Source organism: Rhamphochromis longiceps, linkage group LG1 (genome assembly GCF_057381845.1).
Source record: "Rhamphochromis longiceps isolate RC_006_pf linkage group LG1, R_longiceps_female_GT1.1, whole genome shotgun sequence".
In the NCBI taxonomy this organism is placed as follows: domain Eukaryota; kingdom Metazoa; phylum Chordata; class Actinopteri; order Cichliformes; family Cichlidae; genus Rhamphochromis; species Rhamphochromis longiceps.
This window is the reverse complement of record NC_140557.1, coordinates 1,105,208-1,120,500: the sequence shown is the minus strand read 5'-3', so window position 1 is coordinate 1,120,500 and position 15,293 is coordinate 1,105,208. Positions and strand designations below refer to the sequence as shown.

Sequence of the window (15,293 nt, the reverse complement as noted above, 5' to 3'; positions counted from 1 at the left end):
ATAAACAAACATTTTCTTGAAATAATTTCACGGTTCGACTCTCGAGGGTTAAATATCCGTGACATCTGGAGGTGTCGTCACCCGTCACTCTGACCCGTTTCCAGTCACGCCGGCGTTTAAAATGACCACGAGCTCTTCCTGCTGCTTCCTCCAGCACGGCGTGTTTCTGTGAACATGTTGCACGAAATTACATTTAAACAGTGAAATAAATCTGCGTTTGTGCCTTTGTGCAGTTAAACTGATGTTTTATATGAGTGAATCAACTTTATTTAAAATGCTGACAGGAAGTTCCTGGTTTTGGTTTCAGGCAGTTTGACAGAGAGGAGAAATGCCTGAAATCTCAAAGGAGGTTAATGAAAAGTAATGTGATTACTCTCATGTTTTCCGTTTGAAAGACATCTGCAGCGTTTCTGAGAGTAATGGAGGAAAGTGTGATAACCGCCTTACATTCATATGCACACACTGTCCACACGTACGGGAGTCTGTAACAGAAATACTCGAGTACACAGAAGGGAGCTTGGATAGTGTGTTTGAGCAAATATATTTAGTTACTTTCTTGCCTTTTGCTGCTTCCTGATGGCGTCCTCGTTGGCGTTCCTTTCCTGGTTTTACCTGCGAGGTGTTTACGACACAGCAAAAACACAGTAAAGCCTGCTGTGATTGGCTGTTTCTGCTCGTCTCCAGATGAAGGTGGAGGGGAGGTCTGCAGCCCCGCCGTGACCGAAGGCCCCGTGAACACGTGATTTTTTTCAGGTTGTAGTTGTAGTCAAATCCTCAGTTCAGTCCATGCATCGATCCAGTCCTGGCTCGGCTGCCCGCTCTGTCCAGAAGGCAGCTCCGCGGGACGTTAGCCGGCTCATCATTCTGGGACGGCTGCCCGGGGGTCCCGGATGACCTCAAGAGTTAAAAGCAAGCAGTGGGAGAGAGACGAAGGCATGGAGGAAGCTGGAGGATGGAGGGATGAAGGTATGTGGACAAAGGAAGCGAGGCAGGAGCAACGACAATGACAGCCGCATTATCCGCTTCGTTCCAGTCGGGCGGCTCTGGTACTCCAGGCTGGAGGGTGGGTGCTGTGAGGCGCTGAGTGACGGGTTACACCTGGCTGACTGATGACATCAGAGCCAATCAGCTGTGCATATTTTACTCTTCTGTGTGAATCTTTTGTTTTCCATCTTTCCCTCCATCTGTCCAGTTTGGGGGGTTTATTTTTGAAAAGAGCTGCTCATCGTTTAATTGGTTAGCACACTTTTAAATGTTAATGAAGCATCAACACCAGACTTTTACCTAAACCACTTCAAGTGAGGAAAAGGTGGCAGACGAAGGTCTAACCACAGCAACTTGTGCCACCTCCACGCCAGCTCCTGACATGGACTTTGCAGGTGTTGGAAGAACCGAGCAGAAGACGTGAGCTGTGCTCAGCCTCAGAGGTGGGCCGAGGAGCTCGGGAGGTCACGCAGGAGCTCCTCCACATCGAGAGGAGGCAGAGTAGGGGGCTCCGGATGTGACAAGAAGCCTCCTGGAGGAGGCCCTGGGAAGTGGTCAGGAGATCAGCTCCTGGCTGAGGCTGTATGGTGTGTTCTATAACCTTTATTAAAGCAGGAAGACGCGGTGGCTGCAGATCAGGCGGTTGTATGAAGCGCTCAGGAGGAGCAGAGCTGCTTAAGTACTGGACTATTCACCAAAGCGGTGCCCACAGACGGGCCCGACCCTCGTGGCGTCCTGAAGTGGGCTTTTGTCTCGGCTGAAGCGACAGAGTAGAAACATTAACAGCAGAAGAGCAGCGGCGGGATGAGGTTTAGGGACAGCTTCCGGTGAGCGCGAGCCAGCGGAGAATCGAAGCCCTCGTCCTGCAGGTGGACCCGGTGAGCGACTCGTCAGATCTTCCATTTCACTCACCGGCTTCCCCGCCCGCTTTCCCACAGTCCTCTTCTCCTCGGCCTGATAATGACGCTTAAGAAGGTAATGGTGTAAACCCCCCTCTGTCCATATGTGTCTCTACCTCGCTCTCTGGGGAACAAAGAGGCCTTATTATACCTCCCTGTCAGCGGCGTCTCTCCGCGGTACAATCGCTGTTTTCAGCAGCGCTGCCAGCGTGGGGTAAATGGAGAGAGAGGCAGGTAGAGCGAGAACAGCGGCGTCTTTCTCCAGAGGCCGAATCCAGCGAGTTATCTACAAGTGCTTTTGAGTTTGAAATGTCTTTGTATGCAGCTTTTCTTTTTCTCAAAGCTCCAACAGGCAGTGTAATTTATTTGAGGCACTTGTTCTCACACACACACACTCACACACACGCACTCCTTAAGTCTACAGATATCTTCTTATTGGGGAATCTTTCAATAAATCAATGTGACTTTAAACACATTTCCCAGGCGACGCCTCTGACCTGATAAGAAGTGAACTAATCTCTTTTGAGGCTGCCGGGAGAGCTTTGAACCAAATCTACTGTGCATCTATCACCAAGGTTATTTGTCAATGGCTGCTAATCCCAGGTAAATTTCCCTGGTTTTATATCAGGGTTCTCATGTCTGAAGTTTCTCGGCCTTGGGAAAATAAGAGAGCGGGCTTACAGAAAGGAGGGAACAAAAGAAATGTTATGGATTTCAACAGCAGCAGGAAGGGGAGGGCCGGGGCGCCACGCTATTTATTAATTATTCTTTACTGAGTCAGACAAAGAAATCATTTTAACCAGGATGTGCTCCGTCACAGGAACCCCCAAAATAATCAGCACTAAAAATCACAGTCACTTGTTTTTTCTTTGATGAAGAAAATAAATCCAACCTGCTGTTTCATTACTAAAGTTATAATAAAATACCTAATAATTATTATTTACTGTTGAAAAAGAATCATAATAATCAATAATAATGTTCACTGATCGATAATGTTGGTTTGTAAACAGTTATCTGGACGTTATTTCAAAGTTAAACGGGCATACTGTGGATGTTATTCTGAGCGTATCAGTGGGCAGGTGGCGGCGACCTGAGTCACATGATCATGAACCTCGTTTCAGAGATTGCAGTCTGCCCGGCACACGCGTGCCATATGACTGACGTTACCGTAGAAACTGGCGCCTTTGAGTAAACATCATTATTAACCACCGTTAATAATAATTATGATAATGTATTTTATTTATAGGCGCTTACATCGAAACAGCAAGTGAAAAACATTTAAACAATTAATGAGTTTCCATGACGACGGGCTGGCGATCACTTATAAAACTTTATCTCAAAATGCGCCTGATCAGCGCCGATAGCTCACGTGTAGTTCATTACAAAATCATCGTTATTGCAGATCTTAATGTTTCTTATGAGCAGAGAGATCAACTAAGCGTGAACTTTGACCCCAGTCTTTGGAGACATATGAATGTGTTTTACTTTGTCAGTCGGCAGCTGACGTCGTGTTTCTGGTCACGTCTTGAACCCAGCTTTTGGGAAATCGTTTTTTCACTACGAGCTCACATTCCAGGGAGTACTGCAGTACTGTAATGTCCTCGAGTAAGCCAAAAAGAGGGTGGTTAAATGAAAGAAGACTAAACTCAAACTTAAAAATCATTTTACCATGTGACTAGTTAACGGCTTCCCCCGTGAAGGAAGCCGAGCCCGTCTGCAGCACACGCTGATCCCATCGTCACCGTTGGTGGGAACTTTCTGGCTTTCTCATTTCTCGAGCCGCTGCACCTCCTCGTGTGGAAACCGACTTTTCTCCGAGCTCCTTTTTTCCTTCCCCTCCTCCGTCCCTTGAAGTCCCCCCTCCCCCCATGTGTGCAGAAGATCATGGAAAATCTCTTGCCATATCTGTCATCTGTCACGCTCTCTGATGAACAGTTTTGATCTCTCACTCCTGTGTTTATGGCCGTTGTCAAGCAGAAAGAGTCGTAGCCGTAAGTGCTTACACCAGCGTGTAAATAGTTTGACGTGTGGCTCTGTAACAAAGTTGTTGGAGTAAATAAGGAACCAAACAACCACGCACAATCGCAATTAAGTTGTATGTCTGCATTATGAAATGTTTGGAGCAGCATGATTTCTGCTCACTCCTCTGCGCTCACCACGCTGCGTATCAAAAAGCCTCCCTTTGTTCCTGCTAGAGACCAAAGAGTAAATACGCTGCTTTACCCACACACACACACAGGGATATAATGTGATCGCTGCTCACTTCTTCCACTGTGAGGTCATGGTGTTTGGGTCCAAGTCGGTCGGAGGATCTGCTGCTGAGCGCTTTCACAGCTCTGTGGCGTCACGTATGAAGATGTTCCTCACGTCTGATTCCTGCAGACGGATGACAGACGTCGAGCTGATTCGATTAAAACGGTCAGAGAGAGCCAAACGGAGCTCAGCGGTCACACTGACGACGGCTCTTTGTCCTCACTTCCTGCACTGTTAGTGGTTGACACAGCCACCGTGAGCATTTCGCGATGTCACGTCTTTTATTTTGCAATTGTGGGCTTCCTGCGTGGTTGTAGCACGCCGGCGTGTTTGGCCGCAGGTCGCGTTTGTCAGGACTCGGGGAGTTTCAGGCGGGTCGTAAATGACGTCAGAGGCATTTTTAGCGTCGTCCTGCAGGAACGTTTGGGAAAGATTCGGATTATTTTTGATGTCCGAGAAACATTTTAGGAACTGAATGAAATCAGCTGGTGTGGAACGTGTCCTTGCAGAGGTCAGAGGTTACTGGATGGATCTGCCAAAGTGTGCACGAGTGTGTGCACGTTAAATCAGAACAGAGGTTCTGTTGTTTACAGTTTTGCTCTCACAGCACTGTTTTTCATCATAAAACTATAACTTTTTTCAGCTTTGAACCAAAACAAACAGCAGCGTCTGAAGTCGCTTTGTCAATCTGGGGCGGGGCCTCGCGGTCCCGGACACAGGACAGACCTGAGACAGACGGAGAGGAATGGAGGCAGCGGTTGGGGAGGGAGAGGAGGGGTGTGGGAGTGGGGGTGAACTTGGAAAGGTTTCGTATATCATAATTATCCCGTTAAGTAACGGCAGAGCGGCCTCCCCAGGGGAATTCGTCTTAAATGGAAGATTTGCAAGGAGAACGGGTCAGAGAGAGAGAGGAGCGGCTCCGAGTCGGCAGGAAATCCTGTTTACATTTACATAATCATATCAACACTCCTTCGTCTTCATCGTCTCGCTCTCTGAGAGGAGATGAGGAAGGGCTCGGGGCCGTTTGTTGCCACCGCTCCTCTTTTTTATTTTCTTAAAGTGCAGCCAGTGCTGGCACCTCCGTCACCCCCCTCCCCTCTGCGCTCCTCCCTGTGTGAGGGGATTTCTCAGACCTCTGGCCTCCTCCCCTTGTTCGTCTCATAAATAAGGCATGGCGTGCCGGGCTGCGTGAGCCTTAATTGAGATCTGCTAAGAGCAGCGAGCAGATGTTTGTAGCAGCAACTGTTGAATCATCAGAGACCTCGGCGAGCCACGAAACATCAGCCAGGTGCTCCACTTTTTAATTTCTCACTTTTTTATCTCTTTACATCAAAAAGCTGAGTGTGTGTGTGCAGACAGAAACACGGGTTATTAGCAATGCTAAACTGCTGCAAAGCGGCTTTGTCTTCATGGAAACAAAGACGGGAGCAAAGAAATCTGGAAGAGAAGCCGGATCAGGAGGTCATGGAGGTGTAGAGACGTGTATGAACATGTCTGTCTGATTATTATTGGATGTTTGAATATTAAAAATAAAAAAGGGAGAAGGAGCAGCATGAACGACGCCTCACTTGGATCCATGATAACAGTTTGTTTAAGCCCTTTCTTAGTGTGCTTTTATTTATGTAATGTGAGTTTATGATTAAAGACACATATTCCTTTATTCTGTACAGCTGTGAGCACAAAACGGGAACGCTGCATTAACCTGCAGCTGTGGGAAAAACAGGCCTCAAGAAATGTGCAATGAAGAGCAGGTGGGAGCTCAGTAATCCAGGATATGGTTGTAATCCTAGTTTAATCTAACTCCTATTAATCTGGTTATTTCCTAATAAATAAATAAAAATTGTGATTCCATGCAGACAAACATCTGAGGATTCTGATTTTCTCAGGAAAGCAGTGATTTAAAGACCAACAAAGCCCACATTCAGAGCAGGGAGGCACTAAAACCTGCGGTTTCTCTGTCCTCTTGACGCTCCATAGAGGTCCCAGCATGCCATGGGAGTGCTGGGAACGCCACGACTTTATTTATACAGCAAGAAACAGAAACAAGAACAGGACAGGACGGAAAGAGGGCTCACCCAAAGCCCCCCTCTAACTCATTAGGCAGGCTAAAGCTCCTATTGCGTCCAACCGTCCATCTGACTTCTATTTAAGCAGATGAATTACAAAGAACTTTCAGAGTAATCTGAGTATTCTGGGATCGTTACTCTGTGACGCGTACCTGTGGACCTTCCGTTTTCTTTCCCTCCAGTGTTTAATGGCAGATCTGATTTTCTGATCTCAGTTTTTACACACCACAGCAGAGCACTGCTGCCCTATATATGCTTACTGGCCTATATACTATTGTCCCATTTGCTGCTTCGCTTTGTGCCGGTGATCCACATACATCCTCCATAGTGTGTCATCTCTCTCCTTCTTTGCTTTGGGGTTCGCTGGCACATCAGCAGACTCCTGCTCCCTTCCCATCTCCCATCTGGCTTCATGCCACACCGAATTAGTAACCAGATATGTCACCGCCACTGAGCTGCTGCCGAAAACACTGTCCACTTCTGGGAGGGCCACGGCTTGCAGATTAGCGCCTACAATTAATACAGTGGACTCTCGGGGAGGCTGTCTGCTGTTTGGGGCTCTGCTAAACGAGGAGAGGCGAGATGTTTGCGGCACGATGAGACGGCTCAGAGACGTGGAAACGCTCAGTCATATTCTAACTCTGAAGGTCACGAAGCATCATTGACGCTGCACAGAGTATCGCTTCACGCAGGGGCCGAAAATCAGGCTGGGTCCTCCATATGGCCATATATCCACGTACACCTGTCTATCTGTGGCTGTTCTGTAGGCGGCGTCACGAACAGACTGATTAAAGTGCACAGTGTGTCGGCGTGGATGCTTCGCAGAAACAGGAAGTTTACCAGATATCTGTATCTGAGAGTTGCTGGTCTGCCGCTGCTTCTGATTGGCTAATTGGTTGATTCGTTTACTGCTTTGTCTCCATTTGTGAAGAGACTACAGGTATCCTCTAGTGTACTCACAGCTGTCAGCTGTGATAATGGTGTTAATGGTGACAATGACGAGGGTGACGATGATGATGATGGCAGACCCCGCTATCTCAGGCAGATTTTACTGAAGGTGATGTGAGAGGAACAGGTTAAAGCACCAGAAAGCACCACTCGACCCTCAGACCTCCACTTCTTCTTCTTCTATGTTTAGTTAGGAAAGTAGGGCTGAGACTTCAGTGTGAGTGTGGGCGGGGCTTAAACCCTGATGTTATGGAAGGATATTGTCTTATTCTCTTGAATGACACCACTTTGTTTAATTTCTTCATTGAGTTCTTTTCTACTTTATTACTCGTGTTTCTCGTCTTGGCTGCAAGAAAACTTCCGATACTGTAAATCGCATTTTATCTTAGCTTGCGTTTGTCGTCGTCATCTTCTTCTAGCATAAGTAAAAGTCCTGTGATATGCCTGCAGTTTGTTTGTTAGTGGGTGGATCAGAAGGCAGAGGAAACCCCAACGCTGGGCTTTAATCAAAGTCAAAGCAGCATCGTGCAGCAGCTCGGCCTCCAGCCTCGGCGTGGGTAAGCTCGGTGTCGGTGTTTGGCGATGAGCTCGGCCGTCCGTGTTGCTGAAACAAGTGAAAGGATCTCCTTCCAGTTTATACACTCAGCTCGAGGTTTTCTCGGCGCTCCGCAGCCTTTCTGCACATTCCTGCACCATTATGTGACACTGTCGCTGAATAAAAGGCCGTATTATGTTGCAGCCCCCCCCCCCCCCGTAAAAGGGCAGAAGTGGACCGGGTTTTTATCTGCTGAACGAATCAATCAGGATTATGTCAGCTGAAAGGAATCACAGACTGCAGTCTCCAGGCCTGTCTCGGTGTGTGTGGCAGCAGGGATGTGTGATGGAGGACAGCACTTGTTGGATGCTAACATGCTCCGCGTGGTGACAGAGATGTTATTCGAGGGCTAAAAAGCAAGAGTTTTTTTCTATTTATGTATTTCCCCACCCGCCGCCTCCACCGGCCCTCTCTCCTCCTCTATGGGAGGATTGGAAGGGCACTAATTATCATTTCAGCAGAAATGATTAGGAGATCAAACAGGGATCGAATGCCATTTCCTTCCATTAATGCCGGGGGTTTAGAGTGCCTGTCAGGGCTCGGCTTGTCCTGCAGGGAGGAAAAATAACAGGGGAGGATGGAGGAGGGGGCGAGGGGTGGACGGGACAGGGTAGAGGTTTGGTAACGGAGAGACGACAGCTGCTCAGATAAAGACGTTTAAAGCGGGGCACATTTATTTTTCCCAGAGAGCCAGAGGCCGCAGTACTGCCCCGAACAGCAGGTGTCGCCACGCAGCCCGAGCCGCAGATAGGCAGGGAGAAGAAGCCAGAACCAGAAGAAGGTTCATTTAGTTTTTGCACAAATCTCGTCTTCAGGCTGAGGCAGCACGTCCGTCTGTGTAACCTGTGACTCTCGGAGCTTCGGCACTGATACGGCACTAAACGATCGGACGCTCACGTCTGTCCACCAGCAGGTGCACGACTGGTGGCAACAAGTTTTTATACTTATTGTATCTACTTTGCTTTGGTTTTATGTGATTGAAGAAGTTTGTGTGCAGCTCTGTGATGTGATTCAAACCACACCACCCAATCAGGAAGCAGCGTGAGCTCCTGTGCGTCCTGCAGGAAGTCCTCGCTGCCAAAGAGACGACACCGATGCATCTATGTTGATTCTGTTTATGTCTCACATCTGACCTGCACACTGAAAGAAAGTGGTAACCACGGCAACCAATAAAACCTTAAGTTTGACTTTTGAAAACTAAACCGAACAAAAGTCGAACGACCGTCAGAGCCGACGCTGCAACATGTTTAACACGTGCATTTGTGCCGCTGCAGCCTTTCGCACCGTTAACAGTCATTACCTGGAGGTTGGTGATTGGCAGCTATGTGTCTGCAGGGCATCGGCCGGGAGCACGGATGGTGCTGCGGAGTGAACACAGCGACCACGCCGACACGGTTAAACTCAGCCCACGAAGTTGTGACGCCGACATGCTGCCAAACTAAGTTTCCATTAAAAGCGCGATCGAGCGAGGCTGGCGGTAGATGAGCGGATGGAGAGCGTGCACGAGGCTGCGACGGTTCGTGCACGTCAGATGAGAGAAATGTCAAAGAGAATGTGAAAGATGACCTCTGCGCTCATCGCCCATTAATGACCCTGCAGCTCCCAGCTTCATTTTCCCTCTCATCAAAAACATTCAAAAAAACATTTCCTCCTGTCTGCAGCAGTCATTTCCCCCGCATTGTATTTATGTATTGGAAAAAAAAGGTAATAGATCAAGCACATTCCATTATTCTCTTATAAGATCATTAGCAAATATAATTAGATATGAAAGAAAGTAATTTGGAGAGAAGAGGAGAGAAAAGCGCTATCAGGCAGAGAAGACAGATTGTAGCATCAGAGTGTTTGGGCTTAAATTGCTCAGCGGAGGTATTATCACGCCGGCAATCTTTTAGCCTCAGAAACAGTTTTGGAGACAGACAGCGAAAGATAGAAAGAGGCCACTAACGCTCACTTCATTGTGCCCCCCGCCAACACACACACACAACTGCAATCATGCCTTCCTCCATCTTCACTCCTCCTCCTCTGGATCCCTCCATCCTGTCAGCTCAGAGTTTGAGTGAGTTTATAAAAAGAAAACAAGCTGCCATGGAGTCATCACCTAATCACCCCCCCCCCCCCCCCCCCCCAAGCTCTGGCTTTAAATCGCAGGAACAACAGAAATTGCCTTGAAGTCGCTCGATGAGGAACCTTCTCGCTGCGCCCGCGCACGAGCCGGCGTCACTCTTTGTTGCACCTCAACGCCACGCTCTGTTTGTCTAATAAGGATCAGAGCGCAGCACAACAAGCTGCCGCCACTTCTCCTCACCCGCCTCCTTCTTCTTCTTCTGCTTCTTTAGTAGTGCTTTGAGGGATCGGGGGAAGGAGGGGGAGGAAGGTGGGAAGGGTGAAGAGGAGGGGTGGCGGTGTGGATTTTTCTAGTCTTTTGTGCGAATCACAGGGAATGGTAACTATAAACATCCTGTATTCATTAAAACCATCTAAAAATACAATTTTGGAGGCAGAGGGGGGCGCGGGCTGCGCTCACTTCCTGCGCCGCTCCTCCTCGGTGTATACAAGCCTGCTGCTGCTCATATTTACATATTTAGAAATGCCGGGCTGTACAATGAGGCGCGCCGCTGCCAACGATAACACTCTTTGCCGCTTTGAGGCCGGAAGCCTGCGACAGGGAACAAAGAGCCACCGCCAACATCGCATGCACACGCGCAGGTCACCTGTCCGAACACGCCCCAGTGTGCCAAGCCCATTTCTTCCTGCTCAGCTCTCGCAGGGCGACTTTGCACAGTTCAGAATAAGCCTTCTTTCTGTGACACTCACAGGCGGGCTGGTCGCTGTCAGGCCCGCTCAGGGTCAAAAAAACACGATCCAGAGCCGCTTCTGCAAGGCCTGGAGCTCATGTTCTCTCTGGAATCAGCCGTTTTAGCTCCTCCTCCTGAAAGCCAGCTTTCTTCTGATTGGCTGAGCGCTGTGGGTGTTGAATAACACCTGTCCTACATGGGATCCCGCCTCCTCAACGGCGTGGACGTGAACATGAGTACGAGAGCTCGGACGAATTATTGCATTAACTGTGAGGCTGACATGAAAATGTTTCATCTTCAGTGTGACGCAGCTGCGTGACCTTTATTCCTTTTTCACTTTTTCCCACTAAAGCAAAGAGAAATGTAAATGCTCTGAGCTCAAACAGACAAGCAGCCGCGTGTGTGTGAGTGTTTCTTTGTGAGAGTGCGTGTTTGTGTCTGCATGCGTGTGCATGTGCGTGTCTGGTCCCCACAAGTTTGAAGACATTTTTGAAAATGTGTTTTCAGTGACAGGCTTACAGGCGGGTCAGGGGCTCGGGAAGCATTAAGTCAGATTTCAGATATGAATACCTGACATGCGTGTGTCTCTGTGAGTGTGCGTGTGTGTGCATAAGTATGCGTGTGGTATTTTTGCAGGCTGATGTTAACGTCAGGTGATGCCTCTGAGACGACACACACTCGTCCGCACGCACACACACCCACGCCGGCGTGTACTCCCCGACACATGCTCAGTGCAGCACCGTGCCGTTGCCCCCCCCCCCCAATTTATCCATTCTGTTAAGCATGACACATGTATTAACAGTAGATGGATCCTGGAGCTGTGTGTCCTCACACCATATGTTGAGCTTTCCCAGATCCTCTCCCGCCGGTGCCGCCTCATGGCGTGCCACAAGAGGGCGCTGTGGTGGCTCGGGCCGACGTATAGATTGTGTGTGATGTTTGTGGGGCGGGCGCAGGGCTGTGTGCGAGGTGCGCTGGCCCACAGACGGCAGACTGTCTGAAGGAAACAAACAGATAAGACTCGCATTCATGTGAGAGATGAATGCCGGGCAGGTTTCTGTGTCTGTGAGGTGCATCTGCCATCTACCCGAATGGGAAATTAAAAAGTGTGAAGGGAAGTTATGCTAAATCTATAAAGTTGGCCGGGAAAGCGCTCCCCCCTCGCAGCGGCAGTTGTTTGGGGAGAAGGAGCAGCGTGCTTAAATAATAACATTCCAGGTGGCTTAGTTAATGAACAGTGAAAATCAAATATGGGGCCTAATCTGGAGCTCGTTACAGGAAGTTTCTTTACAGGGAAGTCAAAGGCAGGAAGTGCCCTTGGGGACAGACTAAACACTTTTTGAAGCTTGAAAACAAGGAAACTTTATTTTGGGTTCATTTTAGAGGTGTGGGCTGTTCTCACAGCAGACCTGGCACCCACAGTCGGAGCTCGGATCCTCTCGTTGGGATCGCATTTAATGTCTCGTGTGTTTAATGTCCATGCTGCGACTGGAGCTCTGCTCGCTCATCTGAGCACTTCAGCATCTCATTTCCTGGTCTTAGATCGCCATCGTGTGGCTGCAGGTGGGTATGACACCAGTGAGGAGCCATGATCCGGGTCTTTCCCTGGCTCAGGAGGGGCCACTGGGAGGTGAAGGCTCGACTCACAGCCCCTCTAATCATGTGATCACTAAGCAGCCAGTCAGAAGCAGCAGTGTAAGCTCACATTTGTCTGCTGCAGGTGTTAACAGGACCTCTGTTACTTTGTCTTCAACATTAAATGAGTCCCGTACTTTTATTTTTAGACATTGGTTTGCTCAGTATCACGCTGCTGTCCTGCACAGCGAAAATGAGACCATTTGGCCCACAACTGGGTAGACACATGAAACCCCCCTCCCCCCCACCAGTGTTGTGTTTTTTTTTACAGAATGAACCTTTCACAGCGTGAGCGCACACACAAGAATGAGTGTTGTGTTTTTGCAGGCACATAAAAGTACGGTTCAAAGAGTGTAGAAAAAAACAAGCAGCTGAAATTATTTGTGAGGTTTTAAAAACAGTGAAAAATCAAATAAAATGTGCAGAAAATACCTTTGGTGTCAGTCTTTGTTCGTTCTGAGGAGATGTCGCTTCGTGTGTTTAATGACGTGAGGTCCACGTGACCGAGAGTGAACACAAACCCACACAGTCGACCAGAAATCATCTGAAACTGAAGCTGAGCTGAAAAGAAAGCGAAGTCTGTGTTAGAGCAGATGCTGATTCCTGCATATGTGATGTGTGAGTAAACTCATCTTCAGCAGCGTGTAACTAAAGCTGTCACCACCAGGGGGCAGTGTTTCACAGCAGTACTACACAGTGTGTTTGCTGATGTTGGTAAACAGACTGTACTCAGCAGGATTTATATAAAAGAAAGAAATGAGAACCTGCATGAAGATCAGTCCAGTGGTTTTGGCCTCTTTCAGCATCCTTACACTCTGTGATGTGTACTTGTTGGAGTTTGTGCTGCCGTCTCTGTAGAAACAGACACGTGTCACGTCCGTGAGCGTTTATACATGATGTATAATCTTCTTTCTGGCTCACAATGACTTAATATGATTCATGAGAGGCACGTCTGAGAGATTACAGGCCAACAAGTCATGAACAGTAGTTGAACACGGTTAAGTCTCTTTGCCACGCAGGGCAGCAGCACCAGGTTCCACAGTAGGTGTCCCATACGTGTCGTTCTTTGCCGTGGTTGGACGTGTAGATGGGTGAGCTGCAGAAGCGAAGCGGGGCGCCGTCGGCCGCGGCGCAGAGCAGACGTGTACGTGTGACGGTTCTGTTTGGTTGCAGTTGTAACGCGGAGCGGGGAAGCACGTGAAGTGAGTTTGCTGGGCTCTCCTCCCGCCGCGCAGACAGTCTGAGAGTTATTACTGGCTGCTGAATCTAAGAGATGTTTTATCATGTTATTAGCTCTTTATTTTCCCTCTGTTACGCTGGCACTTCCTTTCATTTTCATATCCATTTCCATACTTGTGAAAGCACAGCTCAAATAAAGCCGTGTTTTAATTTGGTTTTGTCAGATTCATAACGCCACTTTAAAAGAACATGACATGCAAATGTGCTCAGCGGTGTTTTATTGCAAAATAATTTTCAAAGAAGTTGCTGAGGGAATGAAAGTGTGCAAAACCGGGAGGGGGGGGGCTTGTATTATTTAGTGGCCTCTGCTGTGGGACCTAATTACAGTTATGCATTTCTTACTGTATCACAGAGACATAAAACTTTTTTTATTGCAATTACTCACTTCGCTTCTCGCCACTGTCACACTTCCCGTCGCACTTATTGAGCTGGGCGCTGGGCGTGAAAGGCCTGCGCTGCCGGGACTCAAACGTGTTGGCGCCCAATCTCGAAGACATCGTCCCAAACCCCCAAAATGACAAAAAAAAGCAGCGCGAGGAGGAAACAAACAGCCGATTGGTCGACCCACCGACCTCGCTCATGCTTCAGCCTCACAGGAAGCAGAAAGGCAGAAAAGAAGGTGATGCATCTGTTTTACATCTTAATGAGGCCGAATCTTTCCGAGCAACTGCGCCGTTCATGTATCAACAGTGCACGAGCGCCGGGGGAGCGTGCGCGAGAGCCGGGGAGCGAAAATCTTTCAGAACTTCAGTACTGAAAAGAAAAAAGATTAAATTGATACCCACGTGTTTGTTTATTGGACAGAATGACACTAACAGGGTCACTGTCCTGCCTGCTGCACGTTTCCCATAAAACAGCTGAAACTGCCTCACATGCTGCTCAGTCCAGCTCACATTCATCATGTACAAGGACCTGCATTCACACACGCACACCAGAAAACTTTCAGTTGTCCAATCTGAGCATCCTGACTGATGAATACTGTGTGTGCGTGAGACAGTGATCATGTGACGTCCTGCCTGACAGCTGCTCACGTGCACAGAGCTCACAGGATCAAGACCACGTGTTGTTTTTATAGATGGAGGCTCAAAATGAATGTGTGGAGCTCTTTGCACGGTTCTTATCCAGGACAGATCCTCAGATCCTACTGGGTCAAAGGTCAGACTGAACCATGACCTTTGACCCAGTAACACAAATGTTCCATCAAAGCAGATCTGGATGAGTTTTTAATAAAGAACAGATGTTTCCATGGAGACCGTGTGGTGATGCGCTTTCAGGGACATTTTTAATAATTGTTCTAAATTTATTCTGAAGGTGTGAACAATGTACTAAAATCATTGAGGGAAAATGAATCCTGCACAAAGTAACATCCACCTGATCCAGTGCATAGACGGACCTTTCAGCCCCACCCTGCTCCTTCAGTTCATCCAGCTTCAGCTTCCAGACTGATATAAAATGGACAACAACAGAATATAAACACTACAAATTATTATCATATTCTTTGTTCTTATAACTCTGTAAGTGTACGTCCACACGTCCATCTTTGTGTGGCCTCAGCGACCAGCTGACCGCCGTGCGGACGTCACTGTTAGTTACACACCATGATGTTTGTCCATGTGCGTGTGTGTGTGTGAGTGTGTATTCATATCTTTGTGGGGACCACAAATTGGAAGTTTATAATAATTGTGGGGACCAGCAGCCCTTATGGGGACACAATCCGGGTCCCCATAAGTTTGAAGACATTTTTGAGACTCAAAACGTGGTTTTATTGTCAGGGTTACAGCTGGGGTTACAGCTGGGGTTAGGGTTGGGGTTACAGCTGGGGTTACAGTTGGGGTTACAGCTGGGGTTACGGCTGGGGTTAGGGTTGGGGTTACAGCTG

At 48.3% G+C, this 15,293-nt stretch overlaps 1 protein-coding gene across 3 annotated transcripts in view; it reads left to right on the top strand.

Moving 5' to 3' along the window:
* Positions 1-15,293, top strand: part of znf536 (zinc finger protein 536) — a 204,046-nt gene that overhangs the window by 162,438 nt on the left and 26,315 nt on the right. The gene's annotated exons all lie outside the window — the stretch shown is intronic.